Below are 6,257 nucleotides of genomic sequence, written 5' to 3'. Positions count from 1 at the left end.
CCCCCTCCCTCCTTTCCTCACTATGTCCAGCCTTCCCTTCTCATACCCCGAAGCATGACTTATTTGTCACCCCAATTGTGTCTTGCTGCTTTTTAACCTGCGTGACTGAATCTGAATTTGGTTAACACAAACAAATCCAATAAACAGCAAACTCAGTCTGCGTAAAAAAAACCCAGTTTTTTCTTTCCCTATGCTTTTTTCTTTTCATTGAAGTAGAGCAACGCCCTTGGATGCGCATGGCTGATTTCAGGTATACATTTTTTGGCCCACAAAAAGGCACTTACATATAAAAAATATTATGTTGTCAGACGTTTCAAATTTGTGCTCATTAATGTTTGATCTCTACACCCTTACACAGTATATTGTGCTACTGGGCGATCAAATGCCGTATACCTGAAAATTAGTGAAAATAAATATTGTCTGTGTAGTCAGTATAAGTCACCTCTTAAAATTATACTCATAGATACCTTTGTTAATTAGAAACCAAGATTTACCAGAATGTTTACTTCCGTCCTACTATATCAGCAGAAATGCATTTTTCTTGGATTACGAATACATTCCTTAGAACCAAAGAACTTCTTCCACAAAGGAGTGTGACATGTTGTCGAAATGACTTTCATTTTTTGAAAAAATTATTAACTGGATGCTTTTTCTTAGATCGTGACAACATAACGCCACGCTTGCATACGACACAGCTAGGAAAACTTCAATTCAGAAATAAGTAATATAATGACTAATCATGGCAAACAAACAAGAAACACTTCGCTCTTCGCTTGCAACTGCTAATAAACAACCGTAGATTATACATTTCAACCCCCATAATTTGTTTTCCTCTTCGCTGTTATATAGACGTACGAGCGTATATCTTACTCACTCAAGTTCTCCAAAACTGGATCACTAACATTTTTCTTCTGGTTTATAGAAGATGTTTTAAAAGAAGCCATTGCAAATTATTATTCACTTTCTTTTTCTCAACAAGGGACCATGATAATATATCATGGCTATGTTTGAGTCTCTCTTGTTTGTGTAAACATAAGCTTAGATGGAAACGTCTCGCATAGAAAGGTTTATAGAATACGTTAAAAGCGTCTTTCACTCATTACATCACGACAATCCATATGCAATTCCGCCTGGAGTGGAGACCCCCCCCCCCAGGTGCGTACTAAATCAAGTAGATCTAAGTTCTGACTGAAAGGCTTAATTTTACTTTCACCGTGTTTTTTTCTTAAGTGTTTTACGGCGCTCGCAACTGCATACGGTCATATGAGCGCGCGGGACACATTAAACATTTTCAGCTGGTAGGAAATTTTGAATTTTGCCCGGGTCGTGGCCGAAACCTACTCTTATCGATTTTAGACCACCAAGGGATCTTTAACGTGCGCAACTTGCACACGAGACCTCTTAGATTTTTGGCTCTTGTTGGAGAAGGCTAGGTGTAGATCTTTCCTACCAGAAGATCAGGGGTGCTGAAAGACATTAGTCAGATGGAGCCAAGGAGCCAAGGAGTGCAGTCGAAAGGCTGCAGAAAGAGTCAGGAGCCCAGTGGAGGGGGCAAAGGAAGTGAGAGGGTTGGTGCAGAAAGAGGAAACGGAAGCAGACGACAGAACATTGCCAGAGAGCAGGAAAGGAGGTGAAAGGAGACAATTTTAGAGAAGAAAATTTTTCCGTCCCTACCTGGATTCGAACCCGGGACCTTTGAATGAGAGGCGAACACCTTAACTTCTAGGTCATGGGAGCCCCCTGGTAAGATGTTTGATGGTTTTCCCCTCAATTCTTGTGTACGATAGCCAAAGTACTTGGACATGTACCTAGCTTTCGTATCCCCCCCCCCCCCCCCCGCTTAACCTCCTCCACAAAAATCGCGAAAACTTCACTTTCACTTTGACAAGCGAGAGGAAGAAGGCGGACGATTTAAAAAGTTTGTGGATTTTTCTGGTGTTTTTATTTTTTTGGTTGGGTGGGTGGGGGGTTGACAACCTGTTTTTGGTCAAATGGCTGAGAAATTTACCAAGCGTTCTGCTTGAACTCTCATATAAAATCAATGGCCTACTTTTCTCCCCCCTCCTCTCTTGCTGTTGATGACAGGAATACACCCATAAAGATATTATGCATCAGGAGCATAAACAGTTCACACCAGAAGTGCGTTGCAAGTTGAAAAAAAGCCCCGACAAAATATCAAAGCCTCTACCGAAGAGCGAATGGAAAAACCAGGAAAAGAGTACATAGTTGGAAGGCGCTGCTGGTAGGCCCTTCACTTCTAGTTTGTGTGGCTCTGTTGTTTCTGTCCTTCTAATTTTAACCAGCACTGAATTATCATTTGATGTGCAGCTCTTTATTCAGACAAAGAAAACCAAACCAGGAGAAAAACAAATGAAAACAAAAAGATAAACACCACTCCAACCCCACCCCCCGAAAATCAAACAAACAACAGAACAACAACAACAACAACAACAACAACAACAACAACAACAACAACAACAACAACAACAACACAACCCAGTTTGACCGCGACCTTTTTCTACATTCAGATCACCCTAAACCCTGCATCCTAAGACCCTGTGAAAAACCCTTGTCCTAATTTACATATGTTCATGTTACACATGATGCAAACAGAAGTAACGTATTGTGTGTGTGTGTGTGTGTGTGTGTGTGTGTGTGTGTGTGTGTGTGTGTGTGTGTGTGTGTGTGTGTGTGTGTGTGTGTGAGTGTGTGAGTTTGAGAGAGAGAGAAAGAGAGAGAGCGAGAGAGAGAGAGAGAGAGAGAGAGAGAGAAAGAGAGAGAGAGAAAGAGAGAGAGAGAGAGAGAGAGAAAGAAAGAGAGGGAAGAGAGAGAGAGAAAGAGAGAGAGACAGAGACAAGTTAGTGAAACAGAGGAAGGCCAGGAGCAATATGGCCAAGAAAGGCAGAGGCAGGCTAACTTATGGGTGAAGAAATTGTGCAACATTTGAACACAGTTGAAAAATGATAAGAGAGAGGTATTGTTGATAATCTATGCTCTTCCGTGGGTTAAACGCTAGCGGGATAAAGAGGAAGAAAGGAAGAGGGAGAGGGAGAGAGAGAAAGAGAGAGAGAGAGAGAGAGAGAGAGAGAGAGAGAGAGAGAGAGAGAGAGAGAGAGAGAGAGAGAGAGAGAGAGAGCGCCTAACCATTGCACCGCCGACACTCGTTTAAACCGCCCTGTTCTCTCAAACAAGACAACTTTTTAAAACATGCCATAGCGTCATAAACGTAGATCTACAAACGTTCTGAAAAGTGGATAGCATATGTAATCAGTTCATAAAAGAATTCTTTTCTCCTACTTTTCGCTTTTTCATGCATGAGGTTTTCCCTTAGATCCCCCAGACAATGAGGAATTTCATTGGGTTTTAAAAAAATGTATGCGTAAGCCAATTTCTCGCTTTGACTTCCTTTCAGCATTTGAATTAATCCGAGAATGTCCCGGGTCTCACGGCATAAACTACTTGACCTGGAAAGATACCTACAGAGATAACATTACCCTTTATTTTTTCGTTTGATGTTCCGATAAACAAGTGAAAGCTTGGGTTCGTTTTGCTCGAACAATAAGTAGAGCAAACAAAGGTAGGCTAGTAGTTACCTCAAGGCGGGGAGTCGGAGAAGGAAAGGGTGAGGTAGAGCAGGCGCGGAGGAAAAAAATGTGAATTGGTGTAGGTGTAACGAGCCTATCAACACTATTGGGCTATTTAAGAGGCGAGACTTTCAAGTTTCACGTCCATCTCCAAAATTACTGAGCCAAATAAGAAATACGTGTAAAGTGCCTTTCCCAAGCAGAGGCTCGAACCCCGAACTCGCAATCTCACGACTGGTGTGGGAATAAAGGGATTAAAACTTCAGGAGAAGCCTGAAGGAAAGAGAAAGAATGTATTATTGAAATTATTGACATTCAGGATTCAATCATTTTCTTTCTTTCTTTCTCTCTCTCTCTCTCTCTCTCTCTCTCTCTCTCTCTCTCTCTCTCTCTCTCTCCCCTCTCTCTCTCCCTCAATCTCTTCCTCACCCCGTCTCTCCTTTTTCTCATTGTCTCTTTCTCTTCCACTCCCACTCTTTCTTCCTCCTCCCCTCCATCTCTCTCTCTTTTTCTCTTCACCCACCTCCATTTGCTCTCGCCCTCTCTCCCTCCCTTCACCCCCCTCTCAAACAGACCACTGACGTCAAAGAAAAGTTGCTTTTTTTATTCACTGCTCCCTGCTTCCGCCACCTTTTTACGTTCATCCGGTAACGTAAGGCATGCCGCACCCTTTCTGTTCTCCCACCCACGTATTCATGGAATTTCATCATACACCTCAAAAGCTCGTCAACACGTCACATTAATAGCAGTTTCCTTTACCAAAAAGACCGTTTGCCATTTTTACATTACAGTTTTTATAGGTTTCCGTTTCCCCTCTCTGTCTCTTTTCTCTCATTCTTTTTTCCTCCCTCTTTCATTCAGGGTGATGTCGGTGAAACTTTGAGACTTCTTTTCTACCCAAGTACGTTACTGCATGCCCTTGACTGCTCTTGCCGACATGCATCGAACAAAATTTTTTCCATAACAACTCAGCACGAAGCATTCTTGGGATCGGAGACATGGTTAGGACAAGAGAGAAAGGGGACAGAAAGCCGTAATTATGGGTCTTTAAGCGTTTTTGAAACTTGACATTTCTGTATCCGCCAATTTTAGTTTAAAATGTTTATTATTAATTATGACTGTGTAATATGAATATTCATTAAAAATATATACAACTGAGACCTTGCACCACTCGATCCGGGCTGATACTGGTTGGCAGGGTCGAAGCAGTTACCCTCCTTGCGGGCGTTAAACATTAACGATAAACCAGTCGATGTATACGTGACTCCCTATCCCCATCTCTGTCTTACACAAACGTCGACTGGGTAAAGGTTTTGTTGATGTCTGTTTAAGTTCAAATCTTTTCGCGCATGACGTCACGGCTACCCCCCCCCCCCCACCCCACCCTCTTGTGGCCCAACAGAGAGCAGAGACCTTGGACTTGTGGAGTAGGCCAAATAAGTTCAGAATAGAGACATCAACTAGACCTTTACTCTTCTTTTGTTTCTCGAACAATCTCTGTTTGTTGTGTAGCTGTTGGGCGTTTCGCCATCGCACGCAGAAGACGTGAGTTTGATTCCCGTGTGGGGATAATTTTTTATCGTTTGAGCGCGTGAAATCCGCAGCTTGCACTGTATGCTTCCTCGGAAGCCGATAATGTTTCTGAGTGTTCTCAGAGGGTCTGCTGGGGTAATAATAGTTGTAAAGCGCATAGAGCATGCTCTTGAGCATGGATATGCGCTATATAAATGCAATTATTATTAATTATTATCATTATTATCCAGCATCTCAGTTTTGATGTTGGGACATTATATCCCTCTCAGTCCAGATTAGCCTAGACAGGAAGGGTGGAAGTTTGTCTCCTAATAAATGAATTAAATTCTGTTGATGGGGGAATAAAGTACCTACATTAAAAAAAAAAATCATTTCTTGAACAGAGGGAGTATCTGGTGGAGTGCTTTACTGGGAGGTCCAGGTATACAGGTGAGGCGTTACTGTGCCCCGAATATCAGGTGACACCTGGCTCCAATTTCTTACCACATAACACTAAAGGTGTACATGCATCAGTGTAGTTTCACTCCCCCCCCCCAAAAAAAAAAGGAAAAGAAAAAGGACGCACGTTTCCACATCTTGACAAGGAAGTTTTGCTTCAAGAGTCCATTGCAAACTGTGTCCGACACCACTGCTGGTGGTGGCAAGAGCCAGGGATCGGCATTTTAAAAATGGCACACGCTTCACTTGCCACTTCGAACTTGAAGGCGAGGTATTACCTTTATGTGTAGATCATCAACATAATTTGGTCTGCGTCTGGATTCTGCCACGGCCAGCTGGTTGGTCGACAGAGCGAAAGAAAGATAAGGGAGATACACATGACAGATTAAGACTTAGAGGGTGTGACAGATGAAATGCATTGTGGTAATGAAATAGATACATGAGCGAAACCGACATTTTGGCTGAGATGTAGAAATGTTTGCTTGTATATTTAGTAAAAGAGTGAATATTATGAAATTGAGAAAGGACGGAGACAGTGGCTTCATTACAAAAATAAACATTGAAGGGGAGGTCTTTGGGCAATTTACAAAATGGTTTATATAGACCAAGAAAGAGAAATAATGGAAATGAGGGAGAGAGAGAGAGAGAGAGAGAGAGAGAGAGAGAGAGAGAGAGAGAGAGAGAGAGAGAGAGAGAGAGGAA

Source organism: Aplysia californica, unplaced genomic scaffold, assembly GCF_000002075.1.
Source record: "Aplysia californica isolate F4 #8 unplaced genomic scaffold, AplCal3.0 scaffold01033, whole genome shotgun sequence".
Classification (NCBI taxonomy): domain Eukaryota; kingdom Metazoa; phylum Mollusca; class Gastropoda; order Aplysiida; family Aplysiidae; genus Aplysia; species Aplysia californica.
Note: the sequence above shows the minus strand (reverse complement) of the source record.